At 36.9% G+C, this 10,574-nt stretch overlaps 1 pseudogene; it reads left to right on the top strand.

The window, feature by feature from the left end:
• Positions 1-257: 257 nt before the first annotated feature.
• On the top strand, positions 258-374 carry LOC145260164 (5S ribosomal RNA; annotated as a pseudogene).
• The last annotated feature ends 10,200 nt before the right edge of the window (positions 375-10,574 follow it).

The raw sequence follows: 10,574 nt of genomic DNA, 5'->3' as shown, positions 1-10,574 counted from the left end.
ATATATCCACATGACTTGGGTGCGTCAGTTTGAATCGAAACCGAAACTAAAACTTATGGAGAAAAAGTATATGTATAGACATATATATATATATATATGTATATATATATATATATATATATATATATATATATAGCTTGAGTTAACCGAAACCGAAACCAAAAGTTATGAAGAATTTTTGGTATAATCTATAATATAAATCTCACCTGTCTGTTTAAATGTATGTATGTATGTGTGTATATATTATGTATGTATGTATGTACGGCATAATCACATTGACACACCAGTTCTCGTCTGATCTCTGAAGTTAAGCAACGTTGAGCCTGGCTAGTACCAGACGGGTGACCATTTGGGAATTCTAGGCGCTGTATGTTCTTTTCGCTTATCTCAGCATCGTTTCAAGTTGCCCTGAACCTCCACTTATCACTGGTATTCAACAATGGCGACTCAGGAGAGATGTGGTGGAGGATTACGCAACTCTTGTCACAAAATTTCACGCGCAGGCACTCTTACAGTGGGTATCCATAGTCTGTCAAGATTGAAGTAAGCCTTTTTTATGTATGTATGTATGTATATATGTATGTATGTTTTTTGAATTCTTCAGGGAGACTAGCCGCCCTCCTCACCAAGCAAGTCTGCTGGGGTAACCCGTTTAGTTTCCAAAGGGCGAATGAACTCTTTTTCTGGGTCAACGGCCAACTAGCACCGTGTATATTTGTGTGTGTGTATTGACTAAAAACATGAATTTCCTCATCCTCAACTGGGCACTTTTCAACAGGGAAAGGGTTGCTTTTTTTCGTCGATATTTTCGAAAGTTATCCCCTCTTTTCGATTGAATAGCCTTAATTTAAACTTTCGCCACTTCCGGTTTGGCGATGGGCGCAAGGCAAAGACGTCACGTTTTTTTTTACGTTCTTTTCCTCCTTTGCGGTATGGGTTCGAGCCTACCTGCCTACTACCACTGTTTTATTTTTTTTGCACAACACACACTTCCAAACACCCGGGCAACGCCGGACATCCAGGCTAGTTATTTATAAAAAATAGATGACTTCAGTGCCATCAGTAATAATCGAAACCGAAACTAAAACTTATGAAAAAATTTTGGTAAAATCATTTCTTACAAGAAATTAAACGACTGTCGCTCGGAAGAAAAAGATATAAGCACACGTTGTCGTATTAATTATTGTCAAATTAGTAAAGAGGTCGAAGCAAGTCGTAGAGGATTATTAACAGCATAAACTGATACCAACTGAAATGGCCAAAAAAATATTTGAAGAGAATTTGGGGTGGGCTTGTAACATACCCTTACCGATTGGAGGAGCTAACCCTAACCTTAAACTATATTCTCCTTCAAATTAGTTTTTAATCACGCGAGAAAAAATGTTTCTATTTACTTACCAAAAAAAAAAAAAAAAAAAAAGACACCCCAAAAAACAAAACAATATTTATTCATAACGCTTACGATAAGCTGTTGTTATATTTTATGTTATTGCTGTTCCATTTGTTAAAAAAATTACTGTTACATACATCTTAAGAACCGATAGATTTTACGTATGGGAACATTTAACGTTCATATCGTTACAGAAGTTAATTCGTATCCAGTGAATATTATTAATTTCTGTTTCATAGCGATTTTAAGATTTGCTTTACGGCGCTCGGCATATTCTGGCGATTTTAAGATTTGCTTTACGGCGCTCGGCATATTCTGGCGGTTTACACCAGGTGCTGGGTAAATACGATCGGACATTTTTAGAAATCCAGTTCGTAATGTTTTTTTTTTTTTTAAATTATTTTTATTTGTCCATGAAGATCATAGGTATTTTCGTTCGGTTTTAGCTCCTGGGATATTTATATTCATTTGATAATTTTTTTTTATTGTATGATGAAATTACAGGATAACGAGTTGTGGTGAAGTACACTGGAAAAAGAAAGGAGGACAAAAATGCAGATGATATTTCTGACCAACTGTTTGACTTTTTTTTTTTCACGAATGTGTCCTTTATGTTGGATAGTTCAAATGTTGCTGATAATAGAAGAGATTTAAAATCTGTTTTTGGTTTCGTTCGTGACGTCTTTAAGTGCAGTTCCGGAAATAGCCGATGGCGTTCGACGAAGATTCATGATAATAACGACATTCTCATGTGAATATTATCAAAACCACTTTACCTATATTCACACACACACACACACACACACACACACACACACACACACACGCACACACGCACGCACGCACGCACGCACGCACACACACACACACACACACACACACACACACACACACATGACTACCTCATTTAATCGCATAAATATACGAAGATATAATTTTATGCGCAAATTTTCAGTATTTACTTCAACAATGCTCAATACATAAGTAGAGCTAGGTAGTAAGTTATGAAAATATATATGGCAATTAAGCTACACAGGATATTTTGCGTTTCATTCTCGTGAGAATTCGTCAGGTTTATGCCTTATGGGCATAAGCCTGATATCTATAATATAAAGCTGAATGCCTGTGCGTGTGTGTGTGTGTGTGTGTGTGTGTCTGGTCACGAATAGGCTCCTATATGGTTGACTATTTTAAAAAACTGATTACATATAATGATAGAAGATGTATCGAGACACAGGAATGGGTATGTTTGATCTGGCAGAACGGTGGTTCATTAAAATTGTGGGGTCTGCGTTCGCACCTGGTCCACAAAATATGGAAATAAAAAAATTAAAAAAAAAAACGTTTACAAGTTTTTTTCATATAGATGTACATAAGAATACTTTGATAAGTATGTTTTAAGTTAACTAGGGATGGTATAATAAAATTGTGGGGTCTGCGTTCGCGCCTGGCCTCCATAGAATGGAAATAGGCACAAACTTTAATAAAGACTTTTCATATCTATCTGCGTAAGTATACTTTGATAATTATGTTTCAGTTTGAAGAAATATGGTATAATAAAATATGGGGTGTTCGTTCGCGCCTGACCTCCATAGAATGGAAATATGTCACAAAGTTTAACAAGGTTTTTTAATATAGATCCACAGAATATTGTGATAAGTGTTTCAGTGTGAACAGGTATGGTATAATAATTTATGGGGGTTATTTATTTTATTTTTACTTTCATCATATTTTGATTTGGTTTTGATACCCCCAAATTCGAAGCTATCCCTTTACAACCCTTCCTTTTCATAACCTATCGTACTTTCATAAATCAGAGTCCATTTTCTGTAGGCTGTTTTTGAACCCAGTCAACGACAGGTACTTTTGCTAGTATATATATATATATATATATAAGTGAGAAGGGTTAAGGAGGATGGAAACACTGAGGAGTGAAAACACGAAGCAGACTGACTGGATGAGTACAAAGAAGACGGAGCCCTTGGGAAGATTTTTTGCCACCCAAATTCCAGTAAAGAGAAATGCTTACCGCCAATGAGAAACTAATGGTAAGCGGCTGTTACGATAACGCAAATTCATCTGCGATTGTCAGCGAGAGAGATGGAGAGTACTGAAATCTTGTCATTCAGACTCCAGAGAACGCCACACGTTGTTCTCAAAGAGAAATATTTGATGATGCCCTGTATGACTACTCCAAGTGAGTAAACTTTGATTTCCAGATTTTTTTTTGCATAGGTATCACAACTTATTAAGGCCAAGATGCCACTCGAGGATAAAGGTTAAAGAGTGTACAATAGAAATTGGACAATATAGTAATCGTTAATAATCGAAATTCGGTAAATTTGCTAACTTATATGGAACGGCTCATCAAAAACTTGTTTACGCTAGGCTTGAAGACAACCATATTGTAGTCTGCCGGAAAGCAGGAAAACGGAAGACAATTCCATAGGCGTGCAAGATTTAAGAAAGTCTAGTGATAGTGTTTTCTGCTAGACGGGTGTTTCTTGTGAAAGGTTGGCGAGGGGGGACCATAGACTGGAGCTCAGCCGAGCACCTGCCATGAAAATAACGATAAAGCAGAGACAAACTCGCAATACCTGTGAGAAAGAGGTAGCAGGGAAGCGAAAAGGACATCCCTCACGAGACTACGAAGTCTATTTTGAACTCCATCAAGGCAGGATAAGTCCTTCCAACAGCTCCTGCCCAAATGCGGCAACAGTACTCCATCCTTGGACGCACCTGGCTCCTATATAGACAGAGAATTGCATCAGCAGCGAGACATCCACCGGATCGATACAAGGATCCCACTACCTCCCAAATATTCAAAATCACAAAGTATTCACGGCCCAAATAAGATCTCCTCAGTATGGATAACTTACACTGGCTTTTACGAAGAATAGGCACCTTCGAGTTAGGGTTAGGGAATGGTGCAGCTTCTCCAAGTGATATTACCTGGTTACTCGACCAGACTAGATGAATTCGTGCCCTAGGACCCGATAAGGCCAAGAGATCACAAGATAGATATCCATCCATAGCTTTGAGTCCCGGGATTGACATAGGCCATTCATAGCTTTGAAGATGCTTTTGTACCGAGGAGTTTTTTTTTTATAGGGGTGAGGGTGCTGGCTTCACGCGTAACCTTCCCAGAAGGTACACACAGCGCCTAGCTTTCCCAAATGATCACGCATTTGGTATTAGCCAGGCTCAACGTAGCTTAACTTTAGTGATCTGGCGAGAACCGGTGTGTCAACAAGATTGCGCCGTACAAGAAAGATATATTATAACTAGAGCTAAAACAACAGCATATCTTTTCATTGTTTTTACTCTCGGGTGTCTATCCGTTGATATCTTATATGCTTTTATATAGAGTGATGCTCTTGGTTAAGTAACTGTATCTAATTGTGTGGGATATATACTCGAGAGTCAGAACAATGAAAAGAATATGCTGTTGTCATAGTCCTATTTATAACACATTTAAATGTCTAATTGGGGAGAGGAATCCTTTGCAGATGAATTTAATTCCATGACCCATATATAACAAAGTTGTATTTTCTATTTAAATAAACAGAAAAAAGGTTCGCCTTTTTTCTTCTTGGCCTTCGGGCTAAGATCTTTTTTCGGTTATCAAAGTGTAGTATCTGTTCAGGCAGATACTGCAATCAAAGACCATATGTGGGGGCAACTCCACATATCAGACCATTGCCCTTGAGAAATGAGTTTTGGTCAATTTAGGGGAAACCCTTCATACCAATTGTCACTATCCAGTTCTCTCTCGGGGGAACTTCCCCCCCCCTCCTCTCACTCTCCACATAAAAACGGCCTTGTGCCCAATTTGCTCAATGGGGAAGCAAATAAATAAGTAAATAAATAGAAAAAAAAGGCTTTTTAATATAAATATCAATAGAAACAAGTGAAACATACATGGTTCATGCACAGTGGACGAGGCATAAAAAATGACTAAGTTCAGCATTTGTCCCCCATTTAGCCCCCAAAGTCCCCAGTGGACGTCAAATTTTTTTTTTTTTTTTTTTTTTTTTTTAACACAGTGATCACCACTTATCAAGGCCCGGAAGCCACTCAGGGATAAGGGTTATTGCAAGTACATTACGTTAGTGTGGAGATTTGATGGAGTGTTTACTTAAGGGGGCGGTTCATTAGGAATTTGTTAACATTAGACTTGAAGACATCCAAGTTGTAGTCCGGAGGGAAGCAGGCAGATCCTATGTTGGCAATTTCTTTACTCAGTGGATGAAAGGTAAAGGAGAGCTTTACTGAAATATTCGAATATATATGTATCTCATATAGAGGTCAAGTGTGAACCCAGGAAAAAGGATTTCTGAGAGCTTCGACCGCAATAAAGTGGAACAAAAAGATATATGAAAATCCATAGCCTGACCAACCAAAACAAGTGCTCAGAAGTTGAGAGTGTAAGCTCCGTGATCTCCAGTTGTAAGTTTCCTCCTGGGAACATAGAAAGAACTGTTGGAAATAAATCGTGCACCATCCACAATGACTATGCAATTCCAATAACCTAGAACACATAGCTTGAAATCTGATATGGTGATATGGACAAGAGCGAGAAAGTAGTAGAAGTCAGTGTCTCTAATGATGCTGACTTAAACAGAGCTGAGAGAGAAGATAATGAAATAGGAAGGTTTTATGTGCAACATGAAAAGAAACTGGAATCTTAAAATCTTCATCATTCCTGTTATTATAGAAACATCCGGGGGCATGAAAAAGAATTAAAAAACAACTTGACGAATATAGTGCACATGAGATACAGACGACTGCACTGAAAAAACGGTTAGAATTCTAAATAGATCTCCCCGTTTGAGTCTCTGAAAATACTCGGGCATTCTTCTTTAATCAGATTTGTTCGATTATCGATTTTCGATACTTATCAGAGGAATTCCGATACAAAACCTACGTAAGCACACTTCCAGACACATGAAGTGCATTTGTGAAATTTCAAAAATATCTGCCTCGCCTTTTCGAAGTCCATAGGGAACAAACACACACAGACGTTTAAGTATATATATATATATATATATATATATATATATATATATATATATATATATATATATATATATATATATATACTTTAAGTATATATATATATATTTAAGTATATATATATATATACTTTTAGTATATATATATATACTTTAAGCATATATATATATATATATATATATATATATATATATATATATAAAACATGTATAAATACATTTGAAGCCAAAACGAAATTTTTTTTATAAATAAACGGGTGTTTATTCATAAAGAAATATATTTCGGAGTAAGACTCCTTTGTCAATCTTTTTTTTCTCCCTCTTCTTCCTCGACATAATGTAGTGGAAGGTATTTCGATGAAGAGTCCACGTGATGTTGTTAACTGCAGGGTTTCAAAAAAACTACCCAGATTTTGAAAATGCGCGACCGCGCGTCACCTATCCGGCTTCATAAAAAAACCCCGCAGTTAACAAAATCACGTGGACTCTTCATCGAACTACCTTCCACTACATTATGTCGAGGAAGAAGAAGGAAAAAAAAAAAGATTGACAAAAAAGTCTTACTCCGAAATATATTTCCTTAAAAATAAACACCCGTTTATTTATAAAAAAATTTCGCGTTGCAGTTTTGGCTTCAAATGTATTTATACATGTTTTATTCTTCAAATTTCACTCAGCGCTTCTAACGGATATTGTGTATTTTTCTCTCTATCTCTCTCTCTCCCTACTCCCCTCTTTTTATTCATTCTCTGTCTTACTATTTCCCTACCTCTCCTAATCTTCTCCTCTCCCTCCACATTTCTCTTAGCACTTTTATCTTTCAATACCTTTCTACCTTCTATCTATTTCCTTCTATCTATCGCCCATTCGTCCTACCTCTCAACCACCAGCTTGCGATATATGTTGAAGATGGCCCCATCTGGTGACAGATTGAATACATTCTTTCGATGCTGTCCAACACACCGACCCCCGTACCGGGAAAAAGTTGATCCTTATCCCCGAAGTTCGATGATCAAGTTGATCCCATCAGGTTCGCAGATCGAACTACTTAATTTCAGTTGATGAACTCGGTCTGTAAATGATGAAGCCAATTGGGTTTCTGATGCGAAGGGGATCGAATGAGGGGCTGGGGGTTGGCTCGGCTTCAAATGGAAGATAAACACGAGGAGAATCATAAGAATTAGGATGCCATAGAATAAACTGATATTTGATTACACAACTCATATATGCAGAATAAGAAAGACAGAGAGACTGGTAGAGATGGCAAAGAACAAACGTGAAAAAAGATGTGGGATTCAATCACAGAGATAACAGAGAGAGAGAGAGAGAGAGAGAGAGAGAGAGAGAAAGAGAGAGAGAGACACACACACACAGAATGAGGTACAAAAGAATAATTATCATTATGATTATTATTATAATTATACTAGCAGGCCGCCCGGCTTTGCCCGGTTGTAAAATACGCCGAAATATGCTATTTTGATTAATGCAGAATTCGTATTTTATATTATATTATATTGGACTCAATATATGGTAATGATTTAAAAAGTAAAAAAAAAAAAAAAAAAGAAATATAAAAATAAATAACTCGGACGCCACCACCAAGAATCGAAACCGAAACGTTTAGCTTACGATTTACTTTTTTCTTTGACGTGAATACCTGAGCAATGAAGATATGTTTGCTGCAAAGCTAAAAATTAAAACATAAACCAATAGCTATTACGTTACGCATGCATATTCGTAATGCCGTCGTTCGATATCCACCTGGCAAATTCCATTTTTAAAATTTTCACACTTTTTGATAGATGTTTTCCGGCTAAAACTCAAATATAAAGTTTCAAATGAGTTCGAAACCCTATATATCAAGTTTTACGCGTGTAGACCAAAAACTGACAGAGGAGTTTGGTAGGCAAATTTTTTTTTAAAAAGCAAATATATGTACGCTTGCTAGAAAGATCATTGTGTTGTTTAATTAATAGGACCTTTAATACTAACTTATATATATATATATATATATATATATATATTATTGTTGTATACATTGATTTCCTAGATGTAGATCTAATGAAACCCGCGAGTCTCTCTCTCCCTCCTTCCTTCTCTTTATATATATGTGTGTGTGTGTGTGTGGAGAAAGAGAGAGAGAAAGAAAGGAAGAGAGAGTGAGAGAATATAAAATAGTCCGTTTCAGTAAGCGCGAGTCATGGTGGTGATTATGAAGGAAGTCAATTTTCCGCTTGAACATGCAAGCACTTGTCCGACAACCCTTTTCTACAATGCAAAAATTGCCGAAGCTTTTCGTTCTAACAATGATATGAAACAGAAGGAAAATCGAAAGTAAAAGAAAATTGTATGCAAAAAGAAAAGCGAATTTGACAATACAAAAATTCAATCACGGGCAACGAGCAGAAGCTCGTTCAGTCGTTTTGACTCAGAAGGTGAACTGAAAACGGTAAACTGCTCGAGTATATGAAATAAGCGGAAGTCGGTTAGAAATAATCTTCAAGGTCTAGAAAATTAGTATTTAACTATTGAAACAACTAATATATGGACGGGAATATCGTTAAAAGTTAAGCTGTTTCGGGTAATTGATAGCCGCTTGCATTGGAGAGCCATGGTCGCCAATGCTGTTAAACGGCAGAGTCGCTGATAATGCGGGTGTGCGTCTATTATACCTAGAAGCGTTGCATTTGCGAAGACTGACATATGGCATATATGCGTTACGAAATATAATTAAACGTAATCGAAAGCAGTGGTTTTTTGATGGCAACCCTCTCGTGAAATTTAGCTTTAAACTCTCGACGAACAAGTTTTGTTGGTATGGGATTATCCAAATAGTTAAATTTATATGTAATGTTGGGTGCTCTTTCTTCACAATCTTTACAAGGGCTCGACGGGCTCTTTCAGACAGCTTCGGCTCTCCTCCAGAATTTTTTTTATAGAGCGATGTTGCCCTTCTTTTTCATAGTATATTATCACTTTCCAAACAGTTCCTCTAAGTACGGTCGCCATCTCAGCCATTTCAGTTACAATCTGCCCTCTTTAGAAATGGAATAGATCTGCCATTTTAATTTTTATTACTAATATGCACTATCTGAAATAATAAAATTAATCTAAACAATTAATTTAGGACAACAATAACGATGAATAATAATATTTAACCCACGGGGGTAACATGTTCTCGTTCCGTCAGCCATGACTGGGTAGAAGTTTTAAGTAATTCGCAATTGTATTTTGAGTGTCACTCGCATTGAGGATTGAATCTTTCACCTCTAGAAGTGTACATTTTACATCTGAATTTAACCAAGTACTTTATCCACTGCGCAACGTCTGATCAATTCTCGTTAAAAAAATCCAGTACAGTGAAATCCTTTTGCTTTAAAATTGAACACTCTATTGTATCCTATATTTTTACAAGCCACCATTCGCTCATGCATGCGTTACTGTTTGGGTTGGATTGGTGTCCCAAACTTCTACTATTTCCCTTTTCGACAGGGTTCCAAAAAGAACCTCCAAAAATAATAAGTCCTGCACTATCCATGTTGCATACCTTTAATGGAATGTGCTCCTACGAACTTACTTTACCTATACTCCCTCAACAGAAATACTCCTGACGATTCTCACAATAAAAAAACTCATTTCTTTCTCTAAATAGATTCTCAAATGCCGGAAAGTTTCTTTTACTTCAACAGTTTTTTCCTCCAAAAGCGTGCGTTTGGAATTCCATTCTTACTCCTCGTTTATCCAACTTTACTAATATGTAAACATTTTAATTTCATGCAAACAAACATCTCGCTGCACAACTCCCCATTTATAGCATGGAACGAGTGAATTTTTTTAACGCCGTTCGTGCTCTGATGAACTCAATCCACTTGTGCCACTATGTCTCTGAATGTCGCAAAGCCTTTTACTCTAATAATTTCTTCCCTCGGACAGCTGGACTTTGGAATCCACTTACTGCTACCTACTTTCCTAACTGTGCTGACATGCAGAAGTTTGGATGTAACGTAAGCCAACATCTTGCTCATCTTCTCAAAACATGATCCAAAATAGGTACCCCTTACATCCAAGTGGCTATATTCCTAGTTGAGTAAAACAAAAAGAAAAAATAGAACAGCCTACGTAAATCTATAGTCCCCCCTCGCCAAACTTTCACAAGAAACACTCGTCTA

This window comes from Euprymna scolopes, chromosome 35 (genome assembly GCF_053919585.1).
Source record: "Euprymna scolopes isolate OS-2025 chromosome 35, ASM5391958v1, whole genome shotgun sequence".
NCBI classification, from domain to species: Eukaryota; Metazoa; Mollusca; class Cephalopoda; order Sepiida; family Sepiolidae; genus Euprymna; species Euprymna scolopes.
The sequence above is the reverse complement of the archived record's forward strand: the minus strand, read 5'-3'. Positions and strand labels throughout refer to the sequence as shown.